Source organism: Monodelphis domestica, chromosome 7 (genome assembly GCF_027887165.1).
Source record: "Monodelphis domestica isolate mMonDom1 chromosome 7, mMonDom1.pri, whole genome shotgun sequence".
Classification (NCBI taxonomy): Eukaryota; Metazoa; Chordata; class Mammalia; order Didelphimorphia; family Didelphidae; genus Monodelphis; species Monodelphis domestica.
The window spans coordinates 9,291,644-9,307,787 of record NC_077233.1 but is presented as its reverse complement, the minus strand read 5'-3'; the positions used below and the strand labels follow the sequence as shown (position 1 = coordinate 9,307,787).

The 16,144-nt window shown below is 45.4% G+C and overlaps 1 long non-coding RNA gene across 1 annotated transcript; it reads left to right on the top strand.

Moving 5' to 3' along the window:
* The first annotated feature begins 13,661 nt into the window (after positions 1 to 13,661).
* Positions 13,662 to 15,904, top strand: LOC130455575 (uncharacterized). Its single transcript, XR_008913651.1, has 2 exons — positions 13,662 to 14,679; positions 15,599 to 15,904. It is a non-coding gene; the product is annotated as an uncharacterized LOC130455575 (long non-coding RNA).
* Positions 15,905 to 16,144: the final 240 nt, after the last annotated feature.

Genomic DNA, 16,144 nt, shown 5'->3' with positions numbered 1-16,144 from the left:
GGAATCTCCTGGCATGAAATTTTACCACCACCTGCATCGGTTTGGGAAGCTCTTCACCTCTTTTTTGGCCCGTACCCCTTTGCTAGGCTGGCAAAGCCTACGAATCCCTCCTAAAACTAAGAGCTTGTTGCCTATACTCACAATTGAAGGGAATGCTAAATGGCTAACAGAATTTACTGAAATTAAAGAAGCAAAATTTTCTCATCCCTGTTCAGAGGCCCCCTGAAAATCGTGGGTTTAAGAACACCTGATTCCGTGGAGAACAGCAACAACAATAAAGGCAATGATAATTGTTAGCATTTATATAACTTTTTTAAGTTGTGAAAAATGCTTTACACATATTTACTCCTCGCAGTCATCCTGGGAGACATTACTAGGATTTCCATTTTGCAGAGGAGGAAACCAAGACGGACAGAATTTTGCTCAGGGTCCCACAGTTGGCATCTGAGGCTGGACTTGAACTCAGGTCTTCCCAACTCCAGGTCCTCTGCTCTGTGCACCATGGCACCCAGTGACCTAGATCAGTCCTAAGACATGGAGAAGTGATTTACCTACAACTCATAAGTGGCAGAGTTGGAATTTGAACTCTGGTCTTCCTGATACCAAGCCCAGCCCTTGGGCCCTGCAGCCTCCACTTATACATCATGTAAGATACTCAGGACACCCAATGTGGGTCATGCCGCCAACGTGTTTGCGGTTGCTGCTATTCTATTGGAATTGCTGTCTGGAAATTCCAAGGGCAGAGTTTCCTCACTCGGCCCCTGCCTCCATGCCTCTGAGAAAGGCCTTCTCGCAGGCCTCAGCACCCCCTCCACCCACCTTTCCCTCAGGGATAGCCTCTCTAGTCACAGTCATTTTTTAAATGGCCAGAATTCTACCAGGAAAAAATCAGCCGGAAACTTTGAAAAAATGTAAAGAATGCTTCTCTTTGAAATTTCCTCAGGGTCAGCTTGGAGGAGACGTCCAGAAGTGAGAACGGGATAGGAGGAGGGGATCTCCACTGAGGAGCCATTCAAGCAAAATCCGGGGTTTCCCAAGTCCCTCAGAATTATTCCGGTTCATTGTGTTGCTGTTAGTAGCAAAGTCTCTCCCATTTGATCATTCCACAATATTGCTGTGATGGCGCCATGTTCTTCTGGTTCTGCTCATTTCACTCTGCATCCGTTCACAAAGATCTTTCCAGCTTTTTCTGAAATCGTCGTGTTCAACATTCCTTGGAGCACACGAGTGTTGCATCGCCATCGTGTACCATAATTTGTTCAGCCATTCCCCAACGGAGGGTCATCCCTTTAGTTTCCAATTCTTTGCCACCACCACAAGAGCAGCTATAAATATTTTTGTTCAAACAGGCTCTCTCCCATGTTTAAACATCTCTTTGCCATACAGACCCAGTAGTGGTGTTACAGGATCGAAGGGTACGCATTGTTCTAGAGCCCTTTGGTCATAATTCAAATTGTCCTCCAGAACGATTGGTCAGCCCATGACTCCACCAGCAGTGCATTAATGTCCCAATTTTGCCGCATCCCCTCCAACATTTATTATGTTCCTCTGCTGTCATACTGGCCAATATTCTAGGTGTGGGGTGATACCTCAGAGTTGTTTTAATTTGTATTTCTTTCACCAGAGTGATTTAGAACATTTTTAATGTAATTATTTCATCTGAAATGTTCTCCATCTGAAAACTGCCTATTCCTATCCTTTAACCAGATTTCAATTGGGAATAGAAAGCCAGTTTTAGAGTATGTTTCATGTTGCTTGACACGAGTACCAGAAATTGCTGATGGGAGCCTTTTCACCATTGACAGCCCCCCCAAAGAGCAGGTCATTTTAGTGAAATTCAACAAGCGCCAGATTCAAATCAAGGAGAGTCATGAGAAGAACATGTATCTGTGTGCTAAAGGTGGAAAAGCAGTTAGACAAAAGACCTAATAGAAACCAAATGCATCTCTCCCAAATATGACCTTTTGGGCTTGTTTCATATACATCAGTGTACTTGGGTCAGGGAGATGCTCCCCCAAATAATGACATGACAAAGAAAAAAGCAAAATACTGAGTGCCCCAACAGGTTACAATTTGTGTCTGCCCTTTTAAAAAAAAATACCGCTTTAAGTCTAGATCATAATTCTGGTCATCTAAAACAATGCCTTAAGAAACTTTTCCAAGGTTTTTAATATTAAAAAGTGACATGAACGTTGTATTTAGAACAGAAATCCTTAACTTGGGAAGACACAAGTTACAATCTGGGTATCCCAGGATTGGAGATTTGTGGCTGAGAGAGACCGAGGAAGCCCTCTGGTCTTGGGCATCAGATACCTCCCCTCGTAGGTTGAGTTTGCTATTGGGATGAAATGAGCCAGCCATTGGTCATTGAATAGTTACCAGAAAGAGATTCCCTCAGTTATAGCCCAATGGAGAAAGTCATTCAAGAAGGATAGTCAGTGAGAAAGCCTAGAGCTGCTTCAGCTGAGCCAGGCTCCCTTGATGGACCCATCATGACCCCCTTGACAAACATCAGAGTTTACCTAGAGCTCCTTGGGCTGTTTTATGCGTGGGTGATGAAGAAATGATAACCACCCCATCTAAGACTTTAGTCCCCTGAGCCAACCAACCCCCAGCACTGGCCTTTATGCTTTCTATGGAAAAATCGGACTAACATGCATGGGGGCAGGGGTTAGGCTATTGCTTCTTTGACACCATCTAGAGTCTAGATTTTAGAACACCATGAAGCAGAAAGAAGTTAAGTCAGTTGCCCAAAGTCATGCAGGATTTGAACCCTTGTCCTCTGAATCCAGACTCTCCTTTTTCTCCACTACCTGGCCACCTCCATTTAGAAGCTAAAATAGACAGAAGGATTTATTTTTACTCTCAATTCTAATCATATTTAATTTCTTCAATGCATTCACGATCTCATTAGCACATACAGTCCTTCCAAGGGTGGGAATTTCAGCCTTTCCATATCTTATTAATCTGTGGAATGCCCTGCCTTCAAATTGCTTGCATTAATTCAACTGCTTTGTATATAATTGTATTTATTCACTTTAGAGTTAAGTTCTATACATTTACATGTACTTTTATTGTTTCCTGCATTATAATATAAAGTCCTTATGAGTAAATAATTTTCTTTGGATACTTGTTTACCCAGTACTTGGCAGAGTGTGGCACATAGTAGGTCTTTAGTAAAGGCTTCCTAATTGAATCATTGGTTGTGTAACTCTGAGGCAGATCATTCCATATATCATTCAAGGAATTGCACCTGACCTTCTAGAGACCTTCCTCTGGCTATGTCTAACATTGTGTGGGCAGTATATTGGACAAAACCCCCCGGAACATTTACTGATTTTCTGTTCATCACCCTCTGTGACTCACCTGCCTCCTTTTCCTAATGGTATATCTCTTTGAGGATATATCTTAAGCCATTTCTAAAACTGATAATATATAGTCTCTACATAGTCCATTTGAAGATCTGATTCTCAGGAGATTTCAAGATTCAGTATTCACAGTTATAAGAATATTGGAACTTTAAATGATGGGCTTTTGTTGGGGGTGGAGAGAAGCCCCGAGTCATTGAAAAAGCTAGAACACTGCCCAAATGCATTATGGTTTCCATTTCTATTTCTTGTATTCATTTTTGGATGCAACTCAATGACCATTTGCAAGATCTGTCTAAGCTATAAGAACTGATGAGCCATTATTTTGGTCGTTGGCTAAAAGTTATCTATTTGTTGTATAAGAAATTTAATTTAGGTTTTATGTTAAATATGAAAGTGCTAAAGTAATATTGTGGTCACCAATCTAAAGATATTACAACAAGTCAAAAATGACTTTTAGTAGCTTTATTTACAAAGACGTAGAAAGGATGAAAATGGAAAAAGGTAGCTAAAGAGACAGGTTTTAACAAGCCTACTAGTCCTTCTCTGGTGAAGTGAGGCTCAGCCTCACAGGGGCTTCCCCATATCCAATGGTATCCTCAGCTAGAGTTCCACCAATACAACCTCCTCCAAAACCAAGGCAGGAATCTCTAGAACCAATCTCTCCAGAAGTCAGGAAAGGAAAGCCAGCTGCTCACCCACCCAAAATGAACTCCAAAGGAGAAGACCAAAGGCCAAGTCCCAAAGCAAAGTCCTCTAAAACCAAAGTCCAAAGGAGAAGACCCAGGAGCAGTCCTCTAAGAAGCAGTCCAAGAGCCAAAGTCCAAGGTCCAAGGCTCCTCGACAAGAAGTTCAGGACTTTTTATTGTCCTTTTCTCACATCTCTTCCTGTCCCTTCCTCCACTTTATGGGAACCAATTGCAGTCTTTCAATTTGTCCAGCACTGCCGAGGGGCAGGGCAATAGCCTCTGGAGTTGTCACCTACTTTAGTGTTAAGTAGGGTGTTTAAGTTTTTGACTGATTAATTTAAAAACTGCTGATTGATAGGCAAAGAAAGCTTGATTCACTCTTTACAGTTGTAGCAGAGTATGATAATGAATTCTCTACCCCCCATGTGAAAAAGGAAAGACTAGGGTAAGGTTGAAACAGGCAAGACCTTGGAATAAAGAAAACTGAGGACCTCTAAAAGAACCATATACCAATGTTCTAGAAGTCAAACAGTTCTTGATGCTTCTCTTCATCAGAGAGAAAGCTACAGCTGATATCTAGATTATTGAAATGGCCCACCACTACTCTATTCTGCTTCTGTTCCAGGTGTGTGATGGTTTCCATATTCATCATCTATTTCCTCTTTCTGTCAAGTGATCCTTTGTATACTCCAATAATATAATCATTACTTTTTCTCCCTTCCTTTACTTTCACTGAAATCCTTTCCATGATGCTTCCTAGCTCTGATTCCTGGATTTCTTCATATGAATATAGCTTCTTATTATACCTACTTCATTACCTTTTGAGTAAAGTATATTGACCCAGAGCCATAGAGTAGTCATGGGTTTCATCCCATCAAGTATCAGTGATACGTAGAAGATCAAATAATCTGGTATTATTTCTTTTTGTGGACATCACAATATTTCAGAGTCAGAAGAAACATTAGTCAACCACTCCAACATATGACAGAAAAGAGTCTTCACCTCAACACATCTCATGAATGATCAGTCTTTGCTTATAGGCTTCCATTAAAAACCAGCTAATTTTACCAGCAATTAACTCTTTTTTGAACAATTTTTCCAAGGGAGGGGATTTCCATCCCTATTCTCTAATATTGAGCATAAATCTTCCTTCTGGAAAATTCTGCCTGTTCTTCCTAGTTTTAGAGTTCTTTCCCCTCTCCCTCCCTCTGGGTCCAGACAGAGGAAATCTAAATTTTCATCTATATGATAGCATAGCAAATATTTAAAACAGTCAGCATGCCCCACTGATTCTTCACTTCAGGGGATTGCGCATTCCTGGTTCCTTCAACTGATTTTCATGTTGCAAAATGTCTACCATCCTCATTGTACTCCTTTGAACATTCTTCATCTTAGTCCTTGCCTAAAAGGTAATACTTAGAACTGAACAGGGTATTCTAGGACAGTGATGGTGAACCTTCTAGAGACCAAGTACCCAAACACCAACTCTCATGTCACATATGAGATCTCCACCTTACCCCAACTGGGGGAGGGAGGAAGCTCTCCCATTGGGCTTCTGGGCATAGATGCAGGTGATGTAAGAAATGTCCTCAGGCACAAAGTGGAGAGGGGGAAGGGAGCAGGTTCATTTTGCACATATGCCATAGGTTTGCCAACACAGTTCTAAGACATCATATCTTGGGTATTACTCTGTCGCCCTAACAATTATGTCACTTGATGTTTCTTGCTGCTGTCAGGTACACAATTAAGTGGACTCCACCCTATTCTTACCTATCTGCCCTTCAAAAAGGCATCTGTGACATCCATCCACTGAACAGCAACTTCCTTATATCTTCTAGTTGGTAGTGATGTCAGAATTAGTAAGCCACCAATCTAGCACTGTGTTAGCTCATTGGTCAAGGATTTCACATTGTCAGTAACAATCAAATTAAAATGTATGCTCACTCTTAGAACAATTTGATTCTCAGCAGCACCCTGTGCTCTTTTCTCTGCCTCTTGTCACTGCAGAAGCAGAAAGGGCTGGACACACAGGACTGAAGGTGGTCCTTTATATTTCCATTTGTCTCATGATTTGCCATAGTCAACACATTCATCATCTCCAGGGGCTCTCAATGAGCTTCTCCATATTCAGCGAGGCTCATAATCCTCATTTATGTCAGCAGGAGACTCTGATGGAAACTCTTACAATGAGGATATATTTACAACCCCACAAACTCAATTTGGAGGACAGATAAAAATAAACACCCTGAGTCATCAAACAACCCCCAAATCCATCTTTTACCCCATCCTTGAGCATGTAGATTTTATTGCTTACATACACTTAATGCCTTAAACCTTAACTCCTGTGGATATACAGTAGCAGTGATGCCAGTAGTCCTTCCATTGAGACAGATTGCAATCCATCCATGCATGTCTGCACTTGTCCTCCCATAAGTTCCCTACCACAGGGGGTCCATCTCTCCAAATCTCTACTCTGGTTCTTCATATGGCATTAAGGCAGCCCTGGGTTCTTGTGGAGCACGCTTGGCGAGCTTAAGTTTTGTCATGCATGGACAAGGGAGACAAGTCTACAAGTATTCAAAGGGTGATCGGTCATATAGAGGAAGCATTAGGTGTGCTCGGTCTGGCCCAGTAAACAGCCGGAGGAGCAGTGGCTGGAAATAGTCACAAGACAAATGCTCACTTGCCATCCGTAAACTCTTGGGGTCCCAAAATGGATTGCGCTACATGAGGATCTGTCTCCACTCACTGGAGCTCGCCAAGCCCATCCATGATGACAGCTCCTTTGGCTTCTGGGCTGGACTAGCTGACCAATGAGATCCTTAACCATTCTCACAGGCGGTTCCTCCCTTTCTGGAACGGCCACATGGAAGAGCAGAGCCACAGACTGCATCTGACTGCCAAGGAGCAATCTTTGCCAGCCCAGACAGGTACTTGCCATCGGTGGGCTGTCCATATGAGGACATCTTTGGCCACTGCCACCCATGGTGCCTCGACTCTTCTAAAATGAACTCTATTTCCTTTGTTCAGTCATATATTCTATATTCATTCTCTTTTCAGAGAAAGAAGCCTTTTCCATACCGGCAAAGATCTCATCTTGCCATGGGCCACCTTGAAGCCAATTGTGCAAAAGTGAGCAAGACACACGAGCTCCGGGCAAGTGCAGTCATCCTCAGAGCACTAGCCTCAATCATACTGCAAAGCAGTGATGCTCTACATGTGATCCCATTTGGTCGTCGTGGCAACTTGCAACATCTCCATTTTATAGACACTAGAAAGTTTCATGACACACTCCTAGGAAAGGCAGAACTTAAACTAAGTCCTCCAGACCCTACGTCAGTGTTCTGTCTGCTCCACTTCCTAGCTCTTGTGTGAAATACATTTATCCTGGGCTTTACACTTTGCTCTGGGCAGCCGGTCACAGAGTCAACAGAGTGCTGGTGCTGGCATCAGAGAGACTCCTCTTCCTGGGTTCAAATCTGGCCTCAGACACTTATGAGCTGTGTGACCCTGGACAAACCTGTTTGCCTCAGTTCTTCCTCTGCAAAATGAGCTGGAGAAGGAGAAGACAAACTACCCCATACCTTTGCCAAGGAATCCCCAAATGGGGTCATGGAGATTCGGACAGAACTGAAAAACGATCCGATGATGTACACTTTTCAAGGGCTCTCTTCTAATTCTTAAGAAAATATATTTAATTTGACAGACATTGATTGCGTCTCCTTTCAGCTACCCCCCTCAATAGAACAGTTAGAAGAGGAAAAAATACCCTCGAGAGCCCAGTGAAATTTTCGAAGAGCCCAGTCCAAATTTGCCCATTTTATTCTGTATTTTAAGTGCAACACCTCTCTACCAGGAGTTAGTGCTATAACTCATCTTCTGTCCTCTGGACTAATAAATAAATAAAAGCTCTAGAATTTTTCAAAATTCTTCTTCTCTATAATGTTACTATTGCATAAATGTTTCTGCTCCCTTCACTCTGCATCAGTTTAATATGCGCCTTTCCAGTTTCCTCTGAAACAGATCCATTTCATCATTTCTTATAGTACGATAATATCCCATCAGATCCACATACCACAATTTGTTTTTCTCCTCCCCTTCATGTCCGGTTTGGTGCTAGTATGAAAAGAAGGCTGCTATGAATATTTTTGTACCTATGAGTTCATTTCTTCTTTCTTTGATCCCTTTGGGGAATAGAACTAGAAGTTGGCTCAATCAGCGTGCACTGTTCAGTATCTCTAGGGGCACAGTTCCAAAGGGCTTCACAGCTCCACCAACAATGCATTAGTGTACTCATTTGCCCAGTTTCACCCTAAGAACTTTCCTTTTTCTCTTTTGCTGTCTTTGCTCACCTGATGGGTGTGAGCTATAACCTCAAGGTTGCTTTCATTTGCATTTTGCTCATTCGTAAATTGGGGCATTTTTATGTAGTTATTGATAGTATGAATTTCTGCCTTTGAAAGCTGCTTACTTCTATTATTTAACTATTTATCTCTCCGGGAGTGACTCAGTCATAAATTTAACACAGGTGTTGCTTTACAAAACGCTGTGAGTCAGGTGTTAAAAATATCAGCCCCGTGATGAGAAAGCCCCAGATGAGCCTGGGGAGGTCACACAACCATTCGCAGTCAGTCTGAGAGCCAAAGTTTGCTGACTGCGTGAACTCCAAGCTGCCTCCCCTCCAGTGCCATTAAGATGGGTCATTGATGGAGCGATGCGGACTCCCTCAGGCTGCTTAGCTGTTTCATCCTCGCCTTTATTTGTGTCCAGGGAACAACCTTCTTGGAGAGGAAGTTTTGTTGCCTTATTACGAATTCTGCCGCCGGTCAGCAGCCCTGGCTAAGACCACATTTCCTGTCAGGCTCTTTCCAGGGTCCGGTTGGCCCTCATCTGCTTCCATTTTCGCCCAATAAATAGTTCTGCCCCAAACACTCATTGTAGAGGCTAATTATTTACAGGCTGTCGCCGTCAGCTGTCAGGGCCTCATTTACCTGCTGATGAGACCAAGCGGGGACGTCGCATTTCAAATGGAGACTTAATAAAATCACCGTAATTTGGTTATGGGAGTCAACCCCGATCTACTCCCTCATTTGCTTAAATGGATGCAGATTGTCATTGACTCCGACATCAGAGAAGCAATTGTGTTATTTATTTCTTCAGTAAATGTCTTAACTTTCCAGTGAATCAGACAAATAATATGGATATTTTTTAACTAATCAGGAAGAGGATGTTCTATGCACATGAGAATTAATTACCAAATATCATATCTTGTTGTCACACAAAGCCAGCAGGAATTTACAAGATATTAAATCAACATCGATTCAACAAACATGGAAGAGGCAGGATGACGAGGGGGAAGGAGCACTCACTCGGGTCTGGAGTCCAGGAATCCGGGTCGGCATTGAAGCTCTTTCCCCACTATGTACCAGTAAGCGTTATGTCGAGAACCAGTTGTTCGGGGATTTCAGTCGTGGCCAACTCCTTGTGACTCCACTTAGTTTTCTTCCCCAAGATACTGGAAGGGTTTGACAGTTCCTCATCCAGCTCATTTTACTGATGAGGAAACTGAGGCCAACAAGATGAAGTGACTTGACCAAGGTCACACGGCCAGGAAGTACCTGAGGTTAGATTTTAATCCATGAAGATTTTTTCCGACTCTGTGATCATTTCCACATGGGTCCCTCCACTAAAATAGATGTTCCCTGAAAGGCAGAAGCGTTCTGCCTCTCTTTGTACCTGCCAGCGCACAGTAAGCATTGAACAAATGTTTGGTGATTGATCGATGCTGGGGAACATGCTGGTAGGCAAGTCATCAGTGTCTTCGCCCATAGAGGGATGAGGATACCCCTAGGACCTCCCTCATGTGGCGGCTGTGACAGTACTATGGAATGAGAAGAAAATACCGTTCGTCAGACATCGAGGGGAGAAGGCAGGGATTCCCAAATGGTCCTGGCTCAACAGATATTCCCATTGGCTGTCCACTAAATAACGGGGTTTCCACTGGCAGGACCCATGGAACGAGGAATGAATAGGAGCTCGTCAGCTTCTTCCTTAACCATTTGGACGCTCCATGTCCAATGGAAGATGCCTATGAGCCAAGCTGATTGTTCCCCTCCATGATGTATCCTCGTGGATAAAAATGGCAGACGGGAAGGTCTGTGAGCCTCCTAACAATCGTGGTAAGTGAGCAGGGCAGGGATTTCCCCATTTTACAGATGAAGACAGTCAGGCTCGGAGGTTGGGGTCATCTGGCTGGAATAAGAGCCCCCATCAGTGTTGCTCTCTCCACAGGGGCAGCCACTCTTCACAGAATCCAGAGGGGATGAGGATGGATGCATCGGGCATGGGGAGCGCCCAAGGTTCGGAGGCGTCCAATGGAAGAGATGGCTGTAGTCCAGCTACACAATTGCCGCGTAATCACCACCTCTGATTTTTTTTTTAAATTATATTTCCACCACATCCGATTTTAAAACCAAAACTAACCGTCAGCCCTGAGCCTGCCTCTTGGGCAGCAGCCGGTGGGTGTCCCGAGTGCAGAGTGCAGCCCGCTGTGGCTTAGAGCCCACAAACCCATCTTGGGCGCAAGGTCTTTGGCCCAGAGGAGGAGGCGTCCCCCGAGGAGCCCATGGCTAAGGCAAGCCGGGATGGTGGGGGATGGACCGGGGCTCCCAGGACGCTTCCCCAAGGCTTTTCAAGCTGCCCAGAGCTTCAGGACCATTTGGATGGCCCCCGGCACTGGCTGCTCTAGCATGACCGCCATTTCAAGAACAAAGAGCTACACTTGTTTTTCTCCAGACTGAGAAAATCAATCAGGCAGCTGGGCATCGGCCCAAGGCTGCAGATGCACAGAGAGAAGGCAGCCAGGCTCTGCTCTCAAGGAGCCTACATTCTACTGGGGGAGACAATAGTGTGCATGTATGTGTTTGTACATGTGTGTCTACACAGGCATGTGTGGACACATGCCTTAATGCATACCTTGCACTGGTGCATTTGTGTGCATGCACGTGCAGTGACTACATCATTGTAACACGTGTGCCCACGTGTGCATGTGCATACATGGACACAGAACATAGCTAAAATCAATGTCACACTGGTCACGCAGCATGTTCGCCTTTGCTCTCCCTGGCGGGTGGTGCCAGACATGGGCAGAGAGCATCTTCCTGTCTCCAGCAAATCATGGGGGAGCTCTAGGACTGCCTCCAGCCAAGAGGGAGCCCAATGCCGAAGGACTTCTTGGCATTTTATTATAATATGAAAGTGGGAGAGCAGGGAAGTCCTGGGTTCGTATCTAACCTCGGACCCTTCCTAGCTGGGTGACCCCCATTATTAGCCCTTCCCACTCTTCTGCCTTGGAACCAGTAATCAGGATCAATTCTAAGAGAAAAGGTCGGTCTTTTAGTCCCCGTTCCCTTCCCCACTGACCCTGACGGTGGCAGAGGGCCAAGGGAGAGAGTATACAAGGAGATACTGCTTGTGGCTGCCCTGGTCTTTGCCCTGCCAGGGGTTCTTGTGCCATGCTAGACGGCCAGGAGCGAGCCGGCTCCTCTTCCAGCACCAAGCAGGCGTTCTGCAAGCGGAAAGCACTGAGCCAATATTCGCTGGTAAGTGGATGCTTTTTCAGCTGCTTCCTAAAATGGTAAGATCTGGAGCTAGAAAGCCTCTCCGAGGGCGGGCGGTCCAAAGCTTCACTGGGGAAAGCACAGTCCTTCCCAGAGGGCAGGGAAAGCCCAATGCTTAGCGCAGGACTGTAGAACTCTTGGAAACAGGGGCTCCAGGGTTCCCCTTGCCTCAATTCAGAAGCAAACACACCAAACAAGGAAGGAAGCATCTTCTCAGTCTCCAGGAAGCACTGGCTGAGTCCATCGCTGATCGGCTGCTTCAGGGGTCCTCACTGATACCTTTCATTCTCTCATTCCAGTTTCACAAGCATCCTCACCTAGAAAAGGGTTTGTAGAGCTCCTGATCTCTTGAACCAATTTGGGAGAAAGTAAGACACCCCACCACTACTACCCTGTTACTCCCTATGTGAACTTAGATAGGTCACTTCTCCTCTCCTAGCCTCAGTTTCTAGATTTGTAAAATAATCAGTTGGGTTAAATAATCAGTCATGTCCCTTCCAACTCAAATCATGGACCGCTGGCTGCTGGTGCTTTCTGTGGCTTTACAATTCTTTTCAATCTTAGTTCAATGTTTTAGAGTCTCAGGGCTATACTTCACCTGAATTACATCCTGCATCCTCAGAAAATTCCTTCCCTCCCCTTGAAAAAGAGCAAGTTAGGTAAATTATGCCTGCCCTCCCTTTTTTACCCCTTACCTTCATTCTTAGAATCAATTCGGTGTATTGGTCTGATAAAGTCTGATAAAAACTAAGAAATGGGGTGACTTGCCCTGGGTCACAGGGCTAGGAAGTACCTGAGGCCAGATTTGAACCCAGGACTTCCCATCTCTAGACCCGGCTCTCTAACCACTACACCTCATACTAGCTGCCCCTGTAAGTTAGTCTTTAAAAAATAATCATAATAACCCTTACCTTCCATCTTAGAATCAATATTGTGTATTGGCTCCAAGGCAGAAGAGCGGAAAGAGCTAGACAGTGGGGCTTATGTGACTTACCCAGGGCCACAGGGCTAGGAAGTATCTGAGGTCAGATTTGAACCCAGGACCTCCCATCTCCAGGCCTGGTCCCCTAATCACTGCAACCCTTACTAGCTGCCCCTGTAAAGTACCCTTAACAGTTGAACCTGAATCCTTTAAGGTCCAGTGGCGAGGAGAGCTCCGGGTCCCATTCGTCCTAAGATGGGACTTCCCACCAGAAGGAGGATGCTGGGAAAACACCAACCCCTCCAAGAGAGATACCAGAGAGGAAAATGGATGAGCCACAAAGTATTTTTTACACTCCTCTAGGAATCTTACTGAAAATTTCATTTCCTCCCTAATCCAGAGGGAAGTTCCGGACCTCATAAATGTTCATCCCAGACGGACCTCATAAATGTTCATCCCAGACGATCTTCTGGATGCCACAATCATCACCGTAACTCACGTTTTGGAGCCCTTCCAGGTTTCCAAACCCACGAGGATGTAGCCACGAGACAGCCTCATCTGGCCACAGGGGTGGGAGGGGGATGGGGGGGGCAGGGCCAGATGAGCTCTTCCCCTCCCCGGCTCAGTCTTCTCATCTGTAAAATGAGGTGGTTGGCCTCGCCGACCTCTAAGGTTGCTCCCAGATCTAAATGGCTCATCCCACGCTCTTCTGAGCTGGAAATAACGCGCTCCCGCGTAGACTGAAGCTGTGAACTCAGGGGAAAAATATCTTCCCAGTGACCCAGATGGCTGGGGAAGAAAAAGCCATTAACAATTTAATAAATAAAACAGCAGGTCAATTAATTGCTGGTCTGTGAAATTAGCAAGCCAGGGCCGCGTCTTCGGCTGTAAAGTAGAACACGGCCGGAGAGCCAGACAGCGACGGGAATACGGGCCTGCATGGGAACGAGGGTGGCTCCATCCATCAGCCATGAGAGGCCCAGAAGCCTTCTCTGCCCCACCTGCCAGCTGCCGTGGGGGGGGGGGGGGGGGGCTGGGGAGGGCCTGGGGGGGGAGGGCTGGGGAGGGTCCCACGAAGAGGACGTGGCCTTCCTGGAAGGGGCTGCGGAACGAGCACTCCAGAAGAAATCAGTCCTGACCTCGCTGGCCTTTGGCCAAGGACCATTGAGCAGGAGCTGCCATCTTCCACAATGGCTCCCCACCCCCCGGGGAGGGAGCACCTGCGGCGCTGCGGCATGCCGCCTCATCCTGCCTCGGGCCTAGGATCGCCATCAGGGAAGGGCGCCCGGGCCAGGGGAGCATCATTTCACAGCTGAGCTGCTCCGAGGCAGGCTGGCCATTACGGAAAGCAGCTGGGCTACTTGGCTTTCCGTGGCCGTCATTTAGGGACTGCAATGGCTTTTTAACTGACTTTCCAATATTTTTCTCGTTAAGGTCTCTTCCTGCTCTCTCTCCTCTCTCAACAGTCACTTAACTGCACTTAGTGGCAGCAGGAAGGGATGGAGCGAGGCAACTTCTCCTCCTCACCAGTCCAGCCTTTTAGAGGTCCTCCGGGACACCCACCAACAATCATTCTTTCTACTCTTCTATATTGACCCCAAATTGAGGCAGAAGACCAGGCCCTTCCGGTGCCGACCCAGCGCGTCTGACCCGCAGTGGGAGCCGCCACGAGGCAGGCGGAGCCAAGCGGCCGTAATTCAGAGTCTCGCAGCTCTGCTGTAAATCTGTTCCGTCATCACCTGAGCAAGACTTCCCAAAAAGCGATGGTCGGGCTCTCGGGCAGCCCTCCAATGACGGGGAGCTCACTTCCGCCCTAGATCTCTGAGGCGGAAGGCACAGCTCGAAAAGAGGTGATTCAACTTGGTTTACTCGCTGCGGCGGTGGCGGTGGCGGTGGCGTCTGCGGGGCTGGTCAAAGTATCTCCTTTGAGGCGATGAATTCTGGTCTTTATGTAGACCAATCGACCGCCGGTGAGAGATTAGTGTAGACCTGTCACAGCTGTTTCCATTCACCGACACCACACCGATAATCTCCAAAGAACCAAGGCAAGCTTTCGCTCACATCTCCTGGTGCTGAGACAGGTATTCAGTCATGATAGACCTCGGAGGGACCTTGGATGATGTCGTACAGATGACAGGAATGGAAATGAAGCCCAGAGAAAAAATGCCTTAAGTAGTGTTTCATGAATAATCCATGAAGAGCCCAAACCAGAACTCAACTCTTGTCATTTTTTTTAAAAAATGGTCTTGGGGCAGCTGAGTAGCTCAGGGGATGGAGAGCCAGGCCCAGAGACGGGAGGTCCTGGGTTCAAATGTGGTCTCAGACACTTCTTAGCTGGGTGACCCTGGGCAAGTCACTTGATCCCCATTGCCTAGCCCTGACCACTCTTCTCTCTTGGAACCAATATACAGTATTGATTCTAAGATGGAAGGGAAAAGTTTTTTTTTTTAATAGTCTTAGAGTCCTTGCCAAATATTGTCACATGAAGTCGAAGTATTAATACGTGTCCCCTCTTCATAAAGAAAAGATAAAGCAATCATCTTATAGTAATATTATTACATTATATTATATGAACATATAATTTTATATGACTACATGATAATATATTCTATGAAAGTTAGAATAACAAATATTTAATATTAAGTAAACATTATTTAATAATAATAAGTTGGACCAGAAATTTCAATAATATACCACAGGAAACCTCTCGGATGAGGAAATACCCTCTAACATGGCAGATTGGTGGCTTGCCAATAATGTATAATGTTAGAGAGTTGCCCAGAGCACTGAGGTTAAGTGACTTGCCCAGGGTCATGCAGTCAGTAGATCTATATCTCAGAGGTAGGACTCTGGTCTTCCTGATTCTGAGGCCAGGTCTCTGACTACCATGATAGACTTCCTCTTAGGTTATATAGCATTGAGTTTAAAATACTGCTTCAGTCAATATTAATAACGTAGTGCACTAATTCTCCCAATTTTCTCTCCATTTCCCCTTTGTAGACCAAGGAGAAGGACATCACACTCCTTCATCGATTTTTCTCCCATGTTTCCTTTAATGACACCAATAAAAAGAATCATCTGAGAATCATATCGTGCTTCAAAGTTAACAAAATACTTTACACTTGTTCCTCCTGACTATCCTCTGGAAAGGTTCTCCTGGAAGGAATCAGCCATCCTATGTTGAGTCCTCTTTGGCATGGGTCCCTTCCCAGAAGAATGGTGATAAAGGCATCAAATCCACTCCATATGATTACAAAAGAAATCAAATACGTTGAAATAAAGTTATCAAAATATTTTAAAACCAAATTCATGGATTGCCCTTCTACAGATTTTTTTAGTTACATTCAACAAATGAGGAAACTGAGGCTCAGAGAGATTAAGTCTTTGGTCATGCAGCTAATGTCAGAGGGGAGACTTGAACTCATTTGCCCCCTGACTCCATACCAGGGGCTCACACCCTCTGATACTAGATGCTTGTGGGACTAAAAGAACTGCTGTTGATATTAGGTATATTCTAGCTCTCAGTCTTTTGATAGTCTTTTTCCC